The 13635-nt window shown below is 48.2% G+C and overlaps 1 protein-coding gene across 3 annotated transcripts in view; it reads left to right on the forward strand.

Annotated features, from left to right (window-relative positions):
• Nucleotides 1-13635, forward strand: part of Prkag2 (protein kinase AMP-activated non-catalytic subunit gamma 2) — a 249890-nt gene that overhangs the window by 120656 nt on the left and 115599 nt on the right. The window lies entirely within an intron of this gene.

A 13635-nucleotide genomic window follows, 5' to 3' on the forward strand; every position in this document is an offset into this window, starting at 1 on the left:
GATTGTACTACAGGAGCTCTGCCCATTGGTCAGTTGTACATTTCTGCATCTGCTTCCATGTGTTTCTGGAAGAGGGTTCTAGCTTCTCTGGAGTTGTGGATTGCAGGCTGGATGTCTTTTGCTTTATGTCTGGTATCCACTTGTCCATACTATATTTGTCTTTCTGGGTCTGGCTTAGGATGTTTCACTCAGGATGTTTTTTTGGTTTTTGTTTTGTTTTGTTTTTTGTTCTGTCCATTTGCTTGCAAATTTTAGGATGTCATTGTTTTTTACTCCATTGTGTAAATGTACCACATTTTCTTTATCCATTCTTCAGTTGAGGGGCATCTAGGTTGTTTCCAAGTTCTGGCTATTACGGACATTGCTCGTTCATAAGGAGATGCTCTGCTTGGGAAAGCTGCCCTGATATGGCCCAAGAAAAGATATCTTTTCTTCTCTCTTAGTGGCTAGCTCTCATCAGGAACTCCACCAACGGACAGCCAGGTGTTGGGCTGACATGAAGGCTCTCCACCGTGGGGGGGGGGGTTACTAGTTTCTTCTATGTGCTTAGGTTATTTCTACTAAAATGAAAGAAATCTATTATTACATATGAGCGAACTGTCATGCTTTAAAATCTGCTGACTCACAGTGATTGCAGGTCAGGGAAATACCGCCAACCCTAGAATTTAAGCATGAGGGTTGCCTTGAAGGCAGGGAGATCAGAACATCAGATAAAGACATCAGCAAGGCCATGAAGTGATCAGATCAACAATCTGTGGTCTAAGAAGCCAGGTTCCAAATTCCTTCTCACTGGTCCCTGTCCTTCCGGAATTTTCCCTCTCATCTTCCTTCTCTGTGCCTCCATACTAGTTTACCTACATACAAACTTCCAAGGTGAAATCAAAGAGAATAGGAAACTGCTGCTGCTGGGTGGGAGCTGAGAAGATCCCATGCACATATACCCGACCCGCGTCACCCTCCCCTGCCCTTCCCTGCACACAGTTGTTTTCCCATGGCCACAGGGTGCGCTGTGAATGTGGGTTGCAGTATGGGTTGTGAGTTTGCATGACTAGGCATTTTTCCCTAAAGCCTGGAGCCGTATGTAACTGTCAGTCTGCACAAGGCCTCAGACCTTGTGAGAAGCATACAGCAGGAGGCAGAGGGGGGTTTTCTGATTTCCACTATTCCTCCATTAACCATGGCCCTGGTGACGGTCAAGCACGTGTGTTTTAGCTCGTTAGCATACTCTCTGTCTAGCCCCCCTTTTTACAACAGGAACCTAACTTACCCAGGATTCCCTCCTGGAGCTAGAGCCCAGGAGTGCAGGTCTCAGATTGGGTAGTAAATGTTTCTTGAGTCCTTAGCGCCTTGCTGGTCCTACATAAATGTCAGTCCATAGGCAGTTTTGTTTTGTGACATCTGTCAGGAAAAGGGGACCCTCTTTCCCTGAAGGCCAGAACGTCCTGTGTGACCAGTAGCACCTACCTAGAGCTTGAGAATAGTCGTTGCCAGGAAGAAGATGAGATGGGAATCCACTATGTGATCAAAAGTACGTGGAATGTTCTTGCTTCTTGAGAATAGTCGTTGCCAGGAAGAAGATGAGATGGGAATCCACTCTGTGATCAAAAGTACGTGGAATGTTCTTGCTTCGGGCACTTCGTCCTCCTTAGCTGCAGCTGTCCAAGCATCTTCCCAGAAGAGGGAGCCCTCTACAGTTTACCCCTCAGAGCTGGGGAGTGTCAGTCCGTGGCCGGGTGCCAGGAGGGCAAGGCAGGGTGGAGTGTGCCAGGCAGCCTAGTCACGTTATACCACGTGCAGACTGGCTTTGGAAGAGGCCCCCAGAGTCCCAGGTGGCACCTGATACTCAGCTGCCCCTGCCTCCAGCAGTCACACCCTGACACTGGATCCACACAGCTGCTCTGTCACCTGAGAGGTGGACATATCACCCCCAGGGGCAGCACCAGGAAGTCCTGGGGCTTCTGTCATGCCTGGGTAACCCCAGAAGGAGGACATCTGGTGCTTCAGTACTCTGTGCCTGGTACTGTCAGTACTAACATCCAGCACTGCCAGGCCCTATACTTGGCAGTGCCAGTGCTCTCCCTGTAGGAGCTCCTGGCCTCTTGGGGCTTATTTGCTAATGGGAGGTACAAGTTAGATATTATTGTATGTCCTCCAATATATTGGTTGAGCAAAGAAAAATGATGCTGAGTGAGTATATGGATGGGGGTGGGCATCTCTCACTTTGTAAACTGGAACGTGGGTGAGAGATGCCCATTAAAGAGAGAGTAAGGGTGTTTGGGGAATGAAGAGCAGTCAGTCAGTCCCCACAGTGGAAGCACAGCTGTCACCGTCAACCACAGGAGACCCCGGGGCCCCACTGGGGACAGAAGTAATAGGGTGGGCTCTGGAAGGCCAGTGGGTCCAGATGCCTGAACTTCTATGTGTCACAGAGTCACTGCAGAACTTGGAGCTACCTGCACTGCTAAGGTCTCATCATCCTCTACTTGCCCAGCATGCATATGCTGGTGGTGGGGAGGGTGAGTGTTCATATGTATACAGGTGTGTGTGTGTGTGTGTGTGTGTGTGTGTGTGTGTGTGTGTGTGTGTGTGTGTGTATAGACCAGAGGTGAGTTTTGTGTGCTCGAGTTGCCTGTATAATTCACGAGGTCTGTCTCACTCTAATCACTACCGGTATCAGCTGGGGCATGGACTGTGAAAGGGGAAAATGTGCTTAGCATGGGTGATGTCTTCTCACTAGCTGGGCTCCAGCAGGGACAACTTTATGGAGGAAGCTTCTTCTAAATAAAGGTGATGTCGGGGTTCCATGAAGACCCATAGGCCAAGCCCCGCCCTTACCAACTGGCTTAGTACTCAAACCCAGCAAACCGATGCATCCCTGTGTTTTGGGGCGACACCACCGATCCTTGGGAGACCTGGGCACACACACCACTGACACTTTCCATTTCTTCTACTCTTGTCTATGGCAAGAGCATCTCAGATTTCAGGGGACAGTAAATGTGTCAGTGGACAGGTCTTGCCAAGGGTGGAAAACTGAATTTATTAATTAGGGCTCTCAGAGGCCAGTAAGAATAAAAAGTTGTTCATTATTTGTCTTTACCAGCAGCTGGCTCCAGGGAGAACTGGAGGGGAGAAGCAGTTTGAGATCTGGAGCCAGACAGCCCCCGGTGTGTGTTCTGCTCAGCCTAGCGGCCCCAAGTGGCCCCAGACAGGTCTCTGGTCTCCTTACTCTCCTCCTCCACTTGCAATGGAGGCAGACTCGTGCTGTGGTGGCTCCTGGCCTTTCCACGGGCTCCTCTCACACCCCAGCTGTCTTCTGTGGCCTCAGGAGCTTCTGGCGAGGGCCCAGCCGGTCACTGTCTGTCTTCCTGATCTTAACAACCATGCCAGTTTCTGATGCTGGCACCAGCCACCGTGGCCACCTTAGGGCCTTGGCCTCCCCACAGCAGAGCTGCTCTGAGCTCTGACCAGCTTGCCTCATTGAACTTGATTCTTAGTCAGATAATCAGGTCTTTCCAGGTCCTGATGCTGCAAGGAGAGTGTGAACTCAGGTCCACTCCAGGTCATGGTGACTCCTTCCATGACACTAGGTGACTGGGGTTAGGTGGTGGCATCAGATGGTCATGCTTCAATGCAGAGAACTTTATTGCTTATGGAATGCTCATTGAGATAGGGGTAAGGGCACAGGTAGCAGCTGGCCAGAGTCACCCCACCAGGCCCTCCTGAGCTGGGAGGGCTGGGCTTAGTCACATGACCCCAGCAAAGGCCTGTCTGTGACTGACCTCAGCCTGCTGATAATGAAGACCCCTCTGAGAGACTCCAGGAAGCCGATAATGAAGTTCCTATCTGCAGCCTCAGGCTGCAGGAGCCTAAGGTCCCTTTGAGGCTGCTGTGGGAATGGACCCAAAGAAAGACAATCCCTGTCCCATGGTTAGACATCTTAAGTGCATGTATTATAGTAGCCAGTTCTGTTTACTTCGTCAAGCCAGCTGACTCCAAGTGGCTGAGTGACCTCAGGGCCAGGATTGAGAACGAGAAGCAGTTATCAGAGGACATTCAATGTGGAGCTCTGGCTAGGGCCACCATCACTGTACCTGTGCCCATCCCAAAGGCAGCCCACATGGGCCCAAGTCTCTCCTCTAAGGAAAGATCTCAGTTTGGAATCTGTAAAAGCCATAATTTGTTTGTCAAGCTTGCATCCTTTGGATGCAGATTAGATCCAAGTGATTGCTGTTGCATGCCCACAGTAGGGAGCTGGGTCTCCTGGGACTCCACCTCCTGGTTGAGGTGCTGACCCTGGTGGAGAGGACTTGAACCCTTTTACCATCAGTTCTTCTAGGGAACCTGACTGGTAAAGTTAGGGTAAGACTGGAGTTGGCTGGCAGAACCCTGGGACCAAGCAGCTTTCTCTGCAGCCCCACTCGAAATCTGTTCTCATCACGCCTTCCGTGTTTGAGAGGAAAGTTCAGGGAGGGGGCTGGAGGGGGCTGAGCCAGACTCCAGCTGTATGACCTAAGGCAAGTCCCTGGCTCTCCCTAGGGTGACATCTGCTGGAATGAGTCGTGCTACTGTGTCTCAGCCTCCCTCCCCCTTCTGTGCATGCTCAATGCAGATCCACCACAAGCCCCTCCCTTCATCTTCTCCCCTTCTAGCAGACCCTAGGCTTGAAATTCCACCCTCAACACTGACCTTGGGAGCTACAGGGGCAGAGGCTTGCCTCTGGCACATAGGAATGTCCATCAAGGCAGTTGGGGATATGGTACTAGGGAAGGGGCTCTCAGAAGCCAGATGTCCTCCTGAGACTTCATAATTCATGATGCCCCCTTGCCGAGTGTGATCAGCAGGAAAAGCCCAGTCCATGAACAGGATGAGGACCCCAGAACCTGAGCACAGCAGGAATCCCAACGTTCATTTAAATCCAAAATGCTTCCCTAGGAGGCTTGCCATAGGCCGAGCCCAGACAGGCAGAAAGGTTTCTTTCTGCACCCTTGTGTAGGTATTTGTGCTCAACTCTCATATCTGTTTCACTCTGAAAAGTCCCATTCTCCCTTATCTGCCATTGTCACCACTCACAGGAGCACAGCCACACCCATATCCCTTATCCAAAGAAAGGAGACAGGGCAGCAGGAGATGGCCTACAAGGCCTCCTAATTAATACTCAAGCAGCCAGAAAGAATTAGTGTAGTGTCATCGAAACCTCCCACAGTCCCTCCCAGGCAGACATTCCCCACCCCAGCGATGAAACAGGCAGCCCCAAGCATCTTACACGCACATTGCATCCTCTTGCACGGATGTGCCGAGCTCAGCTCCAGGCCTGGAACCAGGAAGAAGGCAGGTAGCCCTTCCACTCTGTCACAGTTGACTTCAGGGCTAGACAGATGTTTGTGTGCACACGTGGATGTGTGTTTACCCTACAGGGGTAATCCTGTCTACCTGTTAGTGCTCTCCCAGCAGTGTTAGCTTCCAGTTCTCGTAAATGTCTCAGACAGACAGACAGACAGACAGATTGTGTGTGTGTGTGTGTATGTGTACCTACATGCAGATACACAAAAGAGACATGCTTGCAACACTTTGTTTCTTTGGTGTCCCTTAAAAGGAAACAGGCTTATCTCTTGCCGACATGCAAAGAACACCAGGTATTCCTGCCCAGCCAACTCTGATAGCAGGCTTTCTAGGCAAGGCCTAATCACTTGAGTTCTCCAGGTGATTTCTAGGCACCAGTACCTCCATTCTGTACAGGAGAAAGCTTAGCCTGATTTCATTGACTTTTTATCAGAATGTTGTGAAGTTCCCCTCAGCCTGCCAGTCATCACAGGTGTGTGTGGTTTGGCTGACTATCCTGGGGGTGTCAGTTACAGGAGATAGTATCTCTCAAACAAGGGCTCTTCATTCTGTGACTGAAGCTGCCAGAGCAGGGCTATGGAGCATGACAGTCTGAGGGTACAGTTTCTCTCTGGATCTTCATCCAAGCATCTACACTTGACTGTTGCCTTTGTTCACTTTGCTTTGAAATTGTCTTACTTGGATTCAAAGTCTCCTTAGCAGCCTCCCTCATCCTATGCTTTCCCAAAGGTCCTGGATCACCTATCTCAGAAGTGTGGGTGTATGTTAGCTATGTGGGCCCCACACATCCTAGGTTTTGCACAAATGTCCAGCTGGCCTTTTCCCCTCTCCTCCTCTATCTGTAATATCTTTTGTTAACTAATACATTTTTAAAAAATTCTGACACATACATATACAGAATGTTCCAGCGTTATTCCTATTAGCCCATAAAAAGAAACAACCCAAGACACCCATCAGCAATAGAGACAATAAATGTGTGGTGGTAAATTCACATGACAGATGTTTTGAGGAGGGGAAGAACTAGCTTGCAGCTTCTGAGCAAGAGAGCACTGTTGGAGCTGGAGAGGTGGCTCAGCAATTGGGAGCACTGGCTGCTCTTCCAGAGGTCCTGAATTCAATCCCAGCAACCACATGGTAGCTCACAACCATCCATAATGAGATCTGGTGTCCTCTTCTGGCTTGCAGGCAGACATGAGGCAGAACACTATAAAATAAATCAGGAGAGAGAGGGAGGGAGAGAGAGAGAGAGAGAGAGAGAGAGAGAGAGAGAGAGAGAGAGAGAGAGAGAGAGAGAGAGAGAGAGAGAGAGAGAGAGCACTGATGTTACAGAGTGCATGGTCCCTTACCTAGGAAGGCCAATTGTAAGCAAAGACAACGTGACATGAGAGTCACAGGTGCTCATCTCAGCCGTTAGGACACCTGAAGAAAGCAGCTGTGAGCTTCTCTGGGATGCTCCTACCTGGTACCCATCTGCTCACTTGTTCCATCGTGGCTTGTAGGCTTTACTGTGTTATCATACTCTGATGAAACGTATTTTTTCTTTTTCCATTTTCATGTGTTTATGTGTGTGTGTGTTGCTGGCTATGTATGCATATGAATGTTTTGTGTATGTGAAGGCACATATGAGAGTGCATATGCTCACGTATGCAAATGATGGGAGACCTGAAGTTGGCTTCAGGAGTTCTCTACCATTGGCTCTTCCACCTTGTTCAAAAATTTAGAGCTTGATGACATAGCTACTTTTACTGGCCAGCTTGCTCTGGGACTCCCCTATGCTGGCCTTCCAAGACTGGGTTTACAGGTAAGTCTGTACACCTGTCGGCATCTGTGTGGGTTCTGATCCTCACACTCTGGCCCTCACCCTTAGACAGCAAGTGCTTTACTACTGAACCACAGTAGTGGTTCCACAACTCCAAGAAAGTTTTTAAGTGCAGCAGAAAAGAAAGGAGGTTCATGGGGTTCAATTACTTAGTCAAGAACCAAGGAATGACAGCAGTTGTCAATCCTCCAGCCACAGCAAAGAGAAAAAATTGCTGTGCTCTAGACAGAAGGCCCCAGAGGGGAGTGGGGCAGCAAGTCATTTGCCCACTGGTAGAATAAATTGCAAACACATTGAGCAGCCAGACGAGTCCTGAGAGCAGATTTTCTTGTCCAGAGCAGCCACAGCCTCTCCACAAGCACTGTGCACATGGCCAGGGTCCACTTCTCTGTCCTCCATTGCTTGACACTCGTTGATATGTGAGCCACAGAATGCAGAATAGTGCTGGAAGCAGATGACACCACTCAGCCATAGGCAATCGGAGGCTGCAAGGGAGGAGCAGCGAGTGTACATGTTAGGGAACTTGGCTAAAGAGAAGGACTGGGCCCTGCAGAGGTGCAGAGACAGCCTGTGAGGATGCTTCTGGACAGCACGGCCTTGGAAGGGTACACACTCACTTCACTTGATACTTACAAGCTTACAGCCCTTTGGTGTCTCTCAGACAGAAACAGGCATGAAGAACGCCTGACACTCAACATTCAGGATGTGTGATACTGTGGGCTTTACTTCTGCCTCCTTGCTCTACTCCAGTCTCTGAAGCATAACTTTGCTAGCGTTGGGGGTGGTGTGCCTCGGACTTTACTCTGATATTGTCCTGATAGGGTCCTGTTGTCTAATTCCTTGACATGGGGCTTTCTCCAGATCACTGAAACTCAGGGTTCTCAGGCCTGGGATAAGTGCTTCATCCCCAGGAGTGAATTATTGAACGAGTATTAAGCTTCAAAGTCGCATGCGCCTGAGCTGAGTGTGGCTTAGCTTTGGCACTGCTCTCATGGGCTTCCTGACAGACGGGGAGAGAAGACGAGCATCCATGAGAGATAAGCGGAGCAGACAGGAGCCACCTGGCATGGCTGCAGGCGGGGCTTATTTTACTGAGCAGGTTCCTGGTGTGGGCCTGCCCCCAGCACCTCCTGTGATGCTGTGCTTAGTGGCCTGGTCTGCTTGCCATGTCAGGGAGAAAAGTCAGTAAATGCCTGCAGGTTCCATCTCTCTTTAACATGGAAGGTTTCCTTTGTCTTTTGAAGAACTAGGGCCAAGGATATGAAGATTATAAAATGGGGGGATGTGTAGCACAAATAATAAAAACCCAGAGACAGATATTGGGGTTAATACTGAAGAAGAAGCAAAATGCCAGCCACTAGCTCATACCTCTACCTCAGACCAAAATGGGTGATCCTGTCTCCACAAATCTTCAGACTGCACTGCTCTCCACCAAACCTCAGACTCCCTGAGTTCCTGTCTCCTCCCTCCTTACATACTTCTCTCCACCCAGCCACATCACTCCTATCTCTGCCCCCCTAGTTCTGGGATTATAGGCGAGTCATCCTAAATGCTGGAATCAAAGGTGTGAGCTCTGTTTCTCTCCTGCAGCCCAGGGTGGCCTTGAACTCACAGAGATCCGCCTGCCTCTGTCTCCTGAGTGCTAGGATTAAAGGTGTGCACCGCCACTGCCTGGCCCCTGGCTAGCTTTGCACTCTGATCTTCAGTAAGCGTTATTTGGTATATCAGAAACAAAACATCGCCCCAGGGCTGGGAAGATGGCTCAGGTGGTAAAGCATGCAGACCTGATTTTGAACTCAAATGGCGTCTTGGAGCAGGTGGTGCTCAGTGTGAATCTCAGGCCAACAGTCCTGGTATCACGTGAAAACTTATTAGATGGGCAGTGATGACACACACCTTTAATCCCAGTACCCAGAGGCAGAGGCAAGCAGATCTCTGAGTTTAAGGGCAACCTGGTCTACAGAACAATTTCCAAGACAGCCAGGGCTACACAGAGAAATCCTGTCTAGAAAAAAAAAACAAAAGAAAAAAAAGGAATCTTAATTTTGCTGTGTGTTGGTGGCACACACCTTTAATCCCAGCAACTCAGAAGGCAGAGGCAGGCTGCCACGTCCGCTGCGCAGCCTGTGTCCGAGAATGTGCGGAGGGTGTCGGGGATTGTCAACACAGACCAGAAGACTCCTCAAGAAGGCTCTCTTTTATTCCTACTCTGGCTAGTTATTATATACCCTGACACCAGAGGGATATGGGTGGGTGTGAGGAGGCGGTTAGTCTTTGGAAAAGGTTGAGGACAGGGTGGTTCCCGTGGGCCAGCCCTTGTCAGGAACTTATTGCCCCGGGCATTGTATTGTTTTTAGTAAACATGTTTTTAGTAAACATTGTCTTACAACTGCCTGGTCCCAGGCTAATGGGGAAGTGGGTCTCTGCTCAAGGTCTGGTGTCCCCACAATTCCCCCTTTTTTATTTTCTAATGAGGCGCTCCTGGCTTAGGTCAAGTAGGGTCACCCTCCCTTGCCCGTCTTCAGGGGACCTTGAACCCCTGTCTTAGGTCAGAGGGGTCTTCCCCACAGGTTGCCCGTCAACAGAAGAACCTCATCCTTAAATCATCTGTAACCAACCTTCATGGCTATCGGGATTGCCATGGGCTAAGCTAAGCAATACTTGGTTACAGATCTCTTGCCTCTGGAACAAGGCACGTTTGAGCTCGGCATAAAGCCAGAATGCCTACCACCACTGACACCATTTCCAGGAGCCCCATTGACATAGCACCTCTCCATCACCGTACCCATCACCAGATCTGGGCCATAACATTCTACCAGCCTTCCTCTATTACAAGGGTAACCCGCATGTGATTTACAGTTACAATTTGATGGTCAACACAGTGATAAAGTTTACAATCGTTCCAAGGTCTACTCAGGAAAGCATTTAGAAAGTGCACTTGCACAGATACATTAGGTATAATCATTGATGTTACACATGTAGCATTATAAAAAATCTGAACAAGAGGCTTGTTGCACTATCCACACAGCACCAATTTGTTCCTGTGGTGATGCAGTTTGTTGATTTAACGTCAGTAGCCTCAGCTGAATATGCGACTTGAGCCAAAGTCTCCTTTTTGTTGCATTAGGACAAGTTGCATTTCTCCAGAAAAATACACTGGCATAGGCATGATTCCAGAAACAGGAACCTCCAAGTCTGATATTTCAAGTGACCATGTCCTGTTCAAATACTGAAAAGAGGCTTTTGCCACTCATCACAGTCCATACCAGTGTCCAAATGTTTTAAATGGGTCCTTTTTCCCCCAAAGGGAAAAACTGGCAAAATGAATTCTGTTGTTTCAAGGTGTGTCAAGGGCAGGCAGTTAGTCTTTCCAGTTCTCTGTTGGCTTCGGGATGAAAACTCACGGGTCCGGGAGGTTGATGCAGCAGGCCTGTTGAGAAACTGGAAATCTCGAACTGACTGTTTTCCTTCTTTCTCGGGCTGTAGATTCGATGACATCAAGGGTCAGGAACACTGATTTAGGAGATCTCAATCAAACTGGCTTAGGTAGGCTCCTATGGTCTCAGGTCCAGTTTTTCTCTGCTCCATGCATCTCACCAAATGGTCTGACAGCTGCCGAAGCTTTATTCTTTTCCTGCAAGAAAACACAAATATGCCCTCGACCCCAAATTAGGGTCTTCTCCACTGTCTAGTGCATGGATGTCTCCATTTGACCTGAGCAATGGTTGCTCAAGTTCCATCATGCCAGAATCTGTCTGAAGCTCACTGGCATTCACATTATAAAATTTTTAAATGAGGAGTGTATTATTTGATGAGTCATGTGGGGACTGGGGACATTACTCCCCCTTTTTTATTTTCTAAATTTTGTTTGAACTGTTGAAGCTCGACCATAACAGTAGAAGGATTTGTCTACCCTCCTTAGTTGACTATCTAGGTGGATTGGGATCACTATCTAGATTATTAGTAGATGCTCTTTAAAAAGGACATATCCATTAAATATTTTCCAAAAAAAATTCTGAAAATCACTCAAAGATTGTAAACTATACTGTGTCCCAAATAACTTTTGAAAATTATTTGAAGTCTGTGAGCAGTCTTTCCCAATCTAACCTGTAGAGCTCTCACTAGCTGACAAGGCCTCATTTTCATCTTAACTTTTCTGTTAAAACATTAACAGACTGGCTGGATGTTCCTTTTGGCTATATCTAAAGCAATTTAGGTAGCTTTTTAACTATTTTTGAAGGGATTTAAGTATCCTTTTAATCATATAAGCAGTTCACACTCACGCATTCACAATCACATTTCATATATACCGGTGTGGCCACACCATACACTCAGAACATACATGCATCTTTCGGTCATCCTTTTTCCCTAGGTCATGATTAGTCTGTTGAAATGAAACTTCCTTAATTGAAATCTCTCTTTTTTTTTTTTTTTTTGGTTTTTATGAGACAGGGTTTCTCTGTATTGTTTTGGAGGCTATCGGTCCAGCCCAGCCTCGAACTCACAGAGATCCACCTGCCTCTGCCTCCCGAGTGCTGGGATTAAAGGCGTGCACCACCACCGCCCGGCCCTTAATTGAAATCTCTGTAACAGAACAACTCCAGCCAATTCTTGAACTAAAAAGGTTAAAAAGTCCTATATGCCCCTCATCATTCCTCCATTTGAGCTACAGTCATGGGGTACAGCTGTACCTACTCCTTGTAACTCTGTAGATGCAAGGTGGAGAGGCCAGGCTTTTGGCCAGAAGTTTTTAGAAATGACTCACAAAATTGACCTTAAATGCAAACAAAATTTTCCATTCCATATACCTTTGTCTTTTTCTGTTTTTTACTTAATACCAGTACCTCATTTACTGTTACCATTTTTTTTTGATTCACCCATTTTTTTTTTCGAGATAGGGTTTCTCTGTATTATTTGGAGGCTGTCCTGGAACTTGCTCTGTAGACCAGGATGGCCTTGAACTCAAGAGATCTGCCTGCCTATGTCTCCCGAGTACTGGGATTAAACGCATGTGCTGCCAACGCCTGGCTATTCACCCAGGATGTTCCCTCATAAACATGCTGGGATTAAAAGTGTGTGCTGCCAACGCCCGGCTATTCACCCATTTTCAATCCATCCTCCAACCCAGGATGTTCCCTCATAAAGGCTTGCTGGGATTAAAGGCGTGTGCCGCCAACGCTCAGCTCTCTGAAGATCATAGCAAACTTCCTCCCAATCTGGGACATTTAAGCCCCCCCCCAATAATGAACCATGGACTCCCACGTTCAATCCATTTTAGAAAGCCTCCCATGGTTGTAGTCCCCTGTTCTTCAAGTAACTTTTTTACGTGATACTGTAATTTAAACTTCCAGGGACTATTTCCCATCGTTTCTTTTCCTATTTTCCCCCATCTGTCCCTGGCTGGCAAAAGGGACGACCCTGTCCACTTACCTCGCTTTCACATCTTGGTGGGACCTCCAATTGCCACGTCCGCTGCGCAGCCTGTGTCCGAGAATGTGCGGAGGGTGTCGGGGATTGTCAACACAGACCAGAAGACTCCTCAAGAAGGCTCTCTTTTATTCCTACTCTGGCTAGTTATTATATACCCTGACACCAGAGGGATATGGGTGGGTGTGAGGAGGCGGTTAGTCTTTGGAAAAGGTTGAGGACAGGGTGGTTCCCGTGGGCCAGCCCTTTTCAGGAACTTATTGCCCCGGGCATTGTATTGTTTTTAGTAAACATGTTTTTAGTAAACATTGTCTTACAACTGCCTGGGGAAGTGGGTCTCTGCTCAAGGTCTGGTGTCCCCACAGCAGGCAAATCTCTGTGAGTTGGAGGTCAGCCTCGTTTATAGAGCAAGTTCCAGGACAGCTAGGACTACACATAGAGAAATCATGAAAAACAAAAACCCAACTAAGTAGAAAAGGCCAATTCTAGGATGTCCACCAGCTGCTGGGTCTGGACCTATGGGACAGGCTTCAGAAATCTGATCCTTACTAACTGCTGGCCCAGACTAAAACTTGTCCCTCTGCTGCAGTGCAGTGCATGAGTAGTCACCAGGGACACTTGTGAAAAGATATCCTGGGACACCGTAGGCCTGAGCCAACCTGGGCACTGACAGCAAGAACCAGGCTTGCTGGTCCTCAGAGTCTCCTGGGAGCAAACACCAATACTCTAAGTCCATCAGGAATGACCTTTCTGTTTCACTCATTATTCTAGCACCCAGGGTAGAACTCAGCTCATTAACACAGCGCTTTCCAGTTTATTCAACTTATACCACCAAGGACTGGAGCAGGACCTACTAAGAGCTGCCCCACCCTGTCTGTGCAGGGGAAGAAAGTGCCAGTTGCAGTGACTTATTCAGAGACTTCTTAGGGTTAGGGTTAGGATTGTCCTAACAATCCATACATCCTTGGCGTCTGAGTTTTCTTGGCCCAGCTGGTCCAGCTGCCCTCCCCTGCCCCAAATGAACACACAGACACTATATTAATTATGAA

This window comes from Mesocricetus auratus, unplaced genomic scaffold (genome assembly GCF_017639785.1).
Source record: "Mesocricetus auratus isolate SY011 unplaced genomic scaffold, BCM_Maur_2.0 Super-Scaffold_100676, whole genome shotgun sequence".
In the NCBI taxonomy this organism is placed as follows: Eukaryota; Metazoa; Chordata; class Mammalia; order Rodentia; family Cricetidae; genus Mesocricetus; species Mesocricetus auratus.